Source organism: Staurois parvus, unplaced genomic scaffold, assembly GCF_062004578.1.
Source record: "Staurois parvus isolate SC_StPar_1 unplaced genomic scaffold, SC_StPar_1.0 ptg000293l, whole genome shotgun sequence".
Lineage (NCBI taxonomy): Eukaryota > Metazoa > Chordata > Amphibia > Anura > Ranidae > Staurois > Staurois parvus.
In genome coordinates, this window is record NW_028318089.1 from 3,742,936 (window position 1) to 3,751,158 (window position 8,223).

The 8,223-nt window shown below is 43.9% G+C and overlaps 1 long non-coding RNA gene and 1 other non-coding gene across 2 annotated transcripts; both read left to right on the forward strand.

Moving 5' to 3' along the window:
- The first annotated feature begins 1,180 nt into the window (after positions 1–1,180).
- On the forward strand, positions 1,181–4,888 carry LOC149458160 (uncharacterized). Its single transcript, XR_016313497.1, has 2 exons — positions 1,181–1,279; positions 4,086–4,888. It is a non-coding gene; the product is annotated as an uncharacterized LOC149458160 (long non-coding RNA).
- On the forward strand, positions 3,771–3,926 carry LOC149458161 (small Cajal body-specific RNA 16). The gene has a single exon (XR_016313510.1).
- Positions 4,889–8,223: the final 3,335 nt, after the last annotated feature.

Here is an 8,223-nt window from a genome sequence, read left to right on the forward strand (position 1 = left end):
CTGGACATGTTTTATAGCAAAAAGTCAAAAATATTGTTATTTTTTTCAAAATTGTTGTTTTTTTATTTGTTTATAGTGCAAAAAGATAAAAACACAGAGGCAATCAAATACCACTGAAAGAAAACTCTATTTGTGGGGGGAAAAAAGGACATAAATGTAATTTGTATGCAGCATTGCATGACCGCGCAATTGTCAGGTAAAGTAACGGCGCACCGTATCACAAAAAATGGCCTGGTCAGGAAGGGGGGTAAATCCTCTGGAGGGCAAGTGGTTAAACAAACAAATATCCAGACTTACATTCAAGTAAGGGAAGTGCTGCTTGGACCAGGGGAGGACTGACCATTTGGGAACTCAGGCACTGCCCGAGGGCCCGGGGTCAGTAGGGGGCCCCATGAGATGCCCCTGGTACATTTTTTCATAGGCTTTTTTGGGTGTGGTTTGAATTCGGGCGAGGACCCAGGGGCCCCATGATCCCCTATTGCCCGGGGGCCCTATGAGTTGTCAGTCTGCCCCTGGCTTGGACATATTCCTTTGATTGTGGTTCATGTACTAAGCGGAGAGCGCTGAGAGATTTTGGCTTTTTGTATTTTCCATGAAAGGTTATTCCTATCAGGGACAGACTGACAACTCATGGGGCCCCTGAGCAATAGGGGATCATGGAGCCCCTGTGTCCTTGCCCAAACTCAAAAAAGCCTATGAAAAAGGTACCAGGGACATCTCATGGGGCCCCCTACTGACCCCGGGCCCTTGGGCAGCGCCCGAGTTTCCAAATAGTCAGTCCGCCCGATTCCTATACAACTTCACATACAGAACTACAAGCATCGGATTGAACAGTACATGCCATGTTGTCTGTGAATGCTTTGAGTGAAATATTTCATAATCCAAACACAAGAAAGATAATATCCCAGGAATGAGATTATATATTGGATATTATCATCCACGACTGCCACATGCGCCATACATGAACCCATTCACATCTGCAGGAGCTGACGTTCAATATCAGCACACTAGATGGCGCTGTAGCATCTCTCTCAGAGCTCACTCTGCCGCACAGAGCGGTAAAGAGCCGCAGCTGACTTCCGCCAATTGGCTTTCTATCGGCTTCAGCGTTCCATATCAGAGCGAGGCGTGAACAAGACATAGCCTGAGCACGTGGTAGCCTCTTCCGCCCGCCTCGGACTTTGTTTTGATTGGCGGAAGAGGAGCAGGCGTCTATATAAAACGGAGTGATTGGGCGAGGGATAGACACGTGATGGTCAGCGTGTGTGCAGAAATGTGGGTCAGTGTTATTATGAGCCGCCTCCTCCCTGTTGAGCCCATGTGGTATGCAGAGTGTGTGAGGGAAAGGATGGATTTGATGCATTTGCACCTACAGGGTTTTTTTTAATTTGAAGTTTAATGAAGGGCACTCTTTTTTAGTATTGGATGGAGTGCAGAGGATTAGACCCCCTGTCAGGTTTTATTGCTGTCTCTGCCCTGGTAAAGGCAATTTCTTGCTATTTCTCATGTTTACTGTTATTATCCAAATGTAAAAGAAAATTCCTAATTTTGGGTTGTCCCCTGAGGGGAAATCTTCCAATGGGGTCACTAGTTTTGGTGTTCCCCCAAGGATTTCCCCTAATTTGCAGGGATTTCTGCTTACTTCCTGTTTGGCTTTGGAACAGGAAGTGAAGGGAAATTTCCACAATAGGACACAGATGGTGAGAAAAAAAGGTCAGGGGTTATAACTCTCCTTTATCCATAATAGGGGGGGGGGGGGTTGCCTATAGTTCTAATATAATGCAAAACAAAGGTGGGGGGTGCAAACAAGACTTAACCACTTGCTGACTGCACTATAATAAAAAGACTGCTAAAGTGTGGATGGCTAGTTCTGGGAGAGTGTCTATAGACGTCCTCCCAGAATGTGGATGTGCTTTGTGATCACTGTGCCCTTCATCACGGATTGTGGTAAAGAGTCAATCACAGGTGGCCTTTACCATGTGTTCAGCTGTGTCCAATCACATTGCTGCCAGTGCATGGACTAGGCAAAATGCCTTGTCTCTTATGTTTGTGGTTCACACCGCTGTGTTCAGGTGTTGTGTGAGCACAGTGCTATCAGAAAAAGTACTGCATGCAGTACTTTTTAGTCTGTGCGGTGAGGCAGTCTACTGCCTGGTACCACACAGGTGGCAATTGAACTTTGAGTCCTCATGCACACTTGAGGTTTTCAGTGGCCTTTTTTGGCTTTTGATTTTTTTTTTTTTTTTTTTTTTCCTACAGCTAGTAAACCCCCCAGCATGTTATCCTATGTGTCCATACCAGGGGTGGACTGACCAATTGGAAACTCAGGCACTGCCTGAGGGCTCGGTGTCAGTAGGGGGCCCCATGAGATGCCCCTGGTACCTTTTTCATAGGCTTTTTTGAGTTTGGGCAAGGACACAGGGGCCCCATGATCCCCTATTGCCTGGGGGCCCCATGAGTTGTCAGTACACCCCTGGTCCATACACACAGACTGTAATCAGTGGTTTTTGGCTGGAAAGAAAACCCAGGACTAGTGTTTCTAGAGTTTTTTTTTTTAGCTGTAAAAATGCTCTAACGTGGTAAATCACTGCAAACTAGCGTTTTTGAACGTTTTTAACGTGCTTTTATACAGCGAACATTACCAGTGTTATCAAAGTCCAGTGTGCATGAGGATTGAGATGTCCTTGTGAAATGTTAAAGTTCATTTAAAAAAAGTTCTCCACTGAACTCCATGCATCTTCACTGTGCTGATTTCAGTTGGCTCACACTGCACACCCACCAGCCTTTAACTAGTTGCCGACCGCAGATAGCCGAATGACCGCTGCACTGCAGCTGGCCTTTTCTGGGAGGGCGTCATCACGTCCTCCCAGAACACGCTCTCCTGCGCACCCCCGGGGATCTCCGTGATCGCTGTGTCCTATGGACACAGCTGATCACGTGATGTGGTAAAAGGCCAATCAGGCCTTTTACCACGTGATCAGCCATGTCCAATGACACACTGTTCACCGGGAAATGCAATTGTTGGTTCTCGGCTGCACTCTCCACATGCTGTCTGAGCGTGAGGAAAGTACTGCTGAGAACCGGCAGTTGTCAGAGCAGAGATCGGCACCGATCAGTGCCCTGATGATCGATGCCCAGCAGTGCTGCCTATCTGTGCCACCTCATCAACGCACATCAGTGAAGGAGAAAAATTACCGGTTTGCAAAATTTGTAATGGGAACAAACACTTTTTTTTTTTTTTTTTTGTTAGTGCAAAAAGCAAAACACCCAGCGGCAAGTAAATACCAACAAAAAGCTCTATTTGTGAGGAAAAAAAATGATAAAAATGTAATATGGGTATAATGCTGCATGACCGCACAATTGTCATTCAAAGTGTGACAGTGCTGAAAATTGGCCTGGTTGGTAAAGGGGTATAAGTGCCCGGTAGGCTAGTGGTTAAAATCCTCACATCAGCCCCACATAAGTGTAATACATCCATATCTGTTTTGTGTAAACTAGCTATAGTTAATGCACTCCTCACTGCAGATCTTCCAGTGTATACATGCTTTCAGGTATTACACGAAGGATTGTATGAGTGTAAAGGGTTTCAGAGATATGTTTGAATACAATGGACAGTGGTTAAAATTGCTGTAAAATGTGCATTGTATATGGCAAGCATTTGAGTTGTCCCAGCGCCACAGCTGTCTTTTCGTTCCTCTAGTTCATGTCAGTCCCCTTTTTCTCTAACACTGGTGCTTTCTTCTGTTGGCTAAAGGGCTCTTGCAGCTTGAATGGTCTGGGCTATGGCTCTAGATTGGTGTATCTAGTGCCTTTGCCATGACCAAGAGCAATCACCAGGTATGACCATCAGCTGGGCCAGCCTGAGCAGTAACAGGTGTGGGCATCTAACAGCAGCTTGATGCTCATTTATAATACTGCACACAGTCCATGTAGGCTCTCGGCATGAATCATGCAAACTGGAGTAAAGGGAAAAATCAATACCCAAAGTGTTTGTTTTTTGTTTTTTTTTTAAGTTTGCTTTTTTCTTTTCTGCAGAGTAACATGTATATGGATGTAGTTTACATGTCGTGTTTTTGTTTTTTCAGCTGAAGCTGTCTACTTCTGTTATCATGAGAATGAAGTTCCTATGCTCACAAAGGGCTCGGTGAAGGTACAAGCTGGCCAAGGTCACTTGTGGTGGGGTGCCAGGTATACATAGAACATTGATCAGTTGCATTACAGCCCTGTCCGAGGGGCAATATCGAGACATTGTTTTGTGACAGCCTGTTCAAGTGCCTCATATTAAGAAAAATGCAAGCAATTTTGGAACAGCGGTATGCAACAAAAGTTTATGTGCAATATGGAGAAGCTGTGCTACCTTCTGCACAAGTGTACCTTCAAGGAAGGATGCGAAGGGGTTGAAGATGAACCATGATCAGGATGCCCCTCCATCAAAAACTGAACAGAATGTGGATGCAGTGAGGTCTGTTCTCAACTGTGACCAACAGAATCACTATCAGAATGATTGCATTGGAAACTGGAATTACCAACTTTGTAAAATTGTGACGCCGCATTTGAACATGAGAAAAGTGTGCAAAACCTGTTCCAAAGAACTTGTCACCTCATCAGAAGATACTTCTTCAAATCATTTGCCAAGACTTGCTGGCCCATTTAGAGCCTGATTTTATTTTTTTTTGAGTTATCACAGGAAATAAATTCTGGGTGTTTGAGTACAATCCTGAGACTAAGAAGCAAAGTTTAGAATGGCACAAACCCACGTCACCTCTCCCCAAAGATAGCTTGAATGAGAAAATAGTCAAACCAGTGGTTGTGGGGGTTTTTTTGTGCAATTGTCCATAAGGAATTTGTTCCTGCTGGTCAAACTGTGAATTAAAGATTTTACCTGGAAGTTCTTGGTTGAGACCTTTTTTTTTTTTTTTTTTTTTAAGTGTGCGTGTGCGTTCAGGGAGTTCTTGACTGAAACACATCAGTGCTTCCCCATGTAGCCTTGACTTGGCTTCTTGGGACTTTTTCATCTTCCCAAAGATGAAGGGTTTGATAGGACACCATTTTGGTAGTGTGGATAACATCCAAAGAGCCACTATGCAGGCTCTGAACACCATCCCACTTGAAGACTTCCAGGGATGCTATGAAGAATAGAAAAATCTCTGGGAGCATTGTGTACACTCACAAGGTGCATACGTTGAAGGAGATCATGTTCAATTGTAAAATTTTTGGATAAAATAATTTTTAAAATGACATTCTCATTACTTTCTGGATGACCTTCATCTAAGATAATGTGGCCCATTTGCCTGACAGTGAGTTCAATCTGTACTTGGTAAGAAAAGTCTTTAGTGGCGTTAAACCCAAAAACATATATAATGTATTGCATCTTACAAATACTTAAATCCCAACTCTGTGCAAAAAGTTTTTTCAGTAGGGTTGTGCTCACACTGCAAGGTTGAAGGTGCTTGCTTTGTCTTGGAGAGGAGAATGTGTTACTCACCTGAGCCTTGTTCTATCAGCAAACTGCACTTCCTTCTTCCCACAGCAAGTCTGTAGGGCCTGCTGTGGGCTTGATGTCAGGATGCAAGACTGCTAGAGCATGGTGGCACAGGAGCTGCAAGGACTGAACTTGTGTGGGGAGGATCAGGTAGGTATATCTCCCTTCATCTCTCCCCCAGACATAAATGAGCAATTAACCCTTGATGTTCAGGTACAGTCCCACTGCAAGGGAAAACTTTCAAACGAAAGTCCTGCTTTCAAAAACTGAGCAAGCAGGCTTGATATTGCAGAGGACACATGCAGTGTCTTGTGCAATGAAAGAGACCTTGCAAACAAGTTTTCCCCAGCACACTTACCTACCAGCCTGCAAAACAACCAAACTGACCCTGTCTGTTAGAGAAGGCATTTCTGTTTTTGATGTGTGTTGCCCTTTCATGTGCATCTTGCCGTAAAGGCTAGTTATGGGTTGGGGTGGTTGCCATTTTGTTTTATACAGTTGAATTGGGTGCAGGGACGCACTGGATTTCTTTGCTTCCATTGTGCTATTGCTGGGCATCACACATGTCCCTGTGCCTTTTTGAGAAGTGGGCTCCCTCTAGGCACACCTGCCCTCAAACTGTCCATTATGTGCACCTATGGAGACTCTGAAAGTTAGCGTTGGGACCTCAGTGTATATACAGAGGTCCCTTGACGTATGCACTGCAGCTTGTGCATATATTTGTGTTTAAACTGTTGGGGCAATTTTTTTGCAGACTGGCTGGTAAGTGTGTTGGGAAATATTTTGTTTGTGTTGCCCTTTTCATGTGCCCTTTGCTTTAAAGGTTGGTTGCCTTTTTTTGTACAAATGAAAGAAATCTGTCTGCTTAGTCTTAAGAATGTACACTAAGCTAAATAACCACAGTTCCACTTACATACCAGCACAGTGGCTGTGTGCTGGGGCAATGGCACTCCTGCACAGGCCAATGAAGATGGCCATAGCCCAGAAGCAGCTTTGAGGATGATCACTCTAACTGCCACTTTGGAATAGCTTGGTTTGCTAAAAAGGAAGTTGAAAAATAACTTACTGGCTGAATCACCAAGTGAAAATGTTGGTTGCGGGGGGGACCTAAAAGAGCTAATGCAGCCACCACCTCTAAGAATTCGTAGTAAGCTGCATTTTTTTTTTTGGGGGGGGGGTTTGTAATGCCTCTTAGAAAGGGTCAAAACTTGCAGATACTGCCAAAATTGTTTGGTTATTTTTTTCCCCAAATGAGGAAAAGTCTGGTTGTGACTGGAAGAAAACAAATTCCCTTCTAATCCTTGGGTGATTACTCACAATTTTGGCTTCAATAGGGACACATGTAGTAAATGTCTAGCAGGAATTCTAACCCTTCACTGCACTATCCAAAACTAGAAAAACTTTAGGCTCTAATGAGCTGGCTGTAGAGAAAATCTATAAAATGATGAGCTTTGCTCCTTTTTCTTAATAGATAAGCTCTGACCCCACCCTCGCTGTCAAAATGAGAAAAAATAAAAACAAACATGACTGTGTGGGGCTTGGCCCAACCGCATCATTCATTCAGTGTCCTACGAATGTGAAAACTACAAGTACTGAAATCTTTTGTGGCTGTCTGCTTGTAGTTCTCAATGAACTACCAAGGCGCTGTTGCGCTTTCTGGTAGTCTATTGATTCTTCCTGTCATATTCACTACCTGCCTGTATCAGAGTTAGACAGTCTGCAGGAACATGGCATTGTGGGTGCAATGATTTAAAAGCAAATGCACATTTTTAGTTATTTTTTTTTTTTTACTTGCAAAGTGCATGTTTATTTTTCTAAAGATGAACTTCTTTTAAAGCAAACCTGTCATCCATTTGCAAAACCAAAGTAAACTTTTCTGATTCCTATGCCAGTGGAAAATCAGTATTTGCATATACTGTAGCTAAGCAAACCCGCACTGATTGTGCCTGGCACTGCTAATTGGCTACTCCTGGCACTGCTAATTGGCTACTCCTGGCACTGAGCAGTGCCTTGCAATGTGTGCTATACTTAACTCTGGGGTTTTCCCAAGCTTCAGAAGTGGATCAGTGATGAAATAGAGGCAGAGAGGTTATTTTAGTTTTGGAAACTGATCAAAGATTTGCTTTAACGTAGAACTTCAACCTCCTGGGTTATTGATATAAACCCCCTCTTTCCTTGTAAGCTGTACATTGAGTTGATCACATACTTGCATGCCCAGTAAATCCAGAGTTGTCGTCCTGTGATCTGCCAATCCTCCTCCTGCACCAACATCTTCCTTTTCTGATGTCATTGGGAGGCAAGTTGTCTCTTCCAGGTCCCTGCAGATGGCCTCTGATAGTGCTGTAAATGGCCCAGAAGCCTCCTGGAATGTGTAACAAGTCTTGGCTGGCTGCCCCAATAAGGTAGTCCTTTTGTAGACTGTTGTCATGAGGATTTGTCCAGCTTTGCTAATGTCAGTTTGTAATATGTGCCCATCTTAACTGGAACTGGACATTTTCCCATGGGGAGACTTTTTCTAGTGGCAGCTGTCTTGGAAGGGAGTTTCCATAGTTTTTTGGAGATCCCATTACTTCTGTTCCATCTCTGGGATTGGAAATGTAGGAGTAGCTCCCTACTACAATACAGACAGCTGATTTCTAACCCTTCCCTTAACTGGGCTTACACTTTAAACAGCTGGTTGTCAGGACCTCCAAAGGGGATGACCTCTACCTATGCATCCCGGGGTTGATAAACAGGTTTTT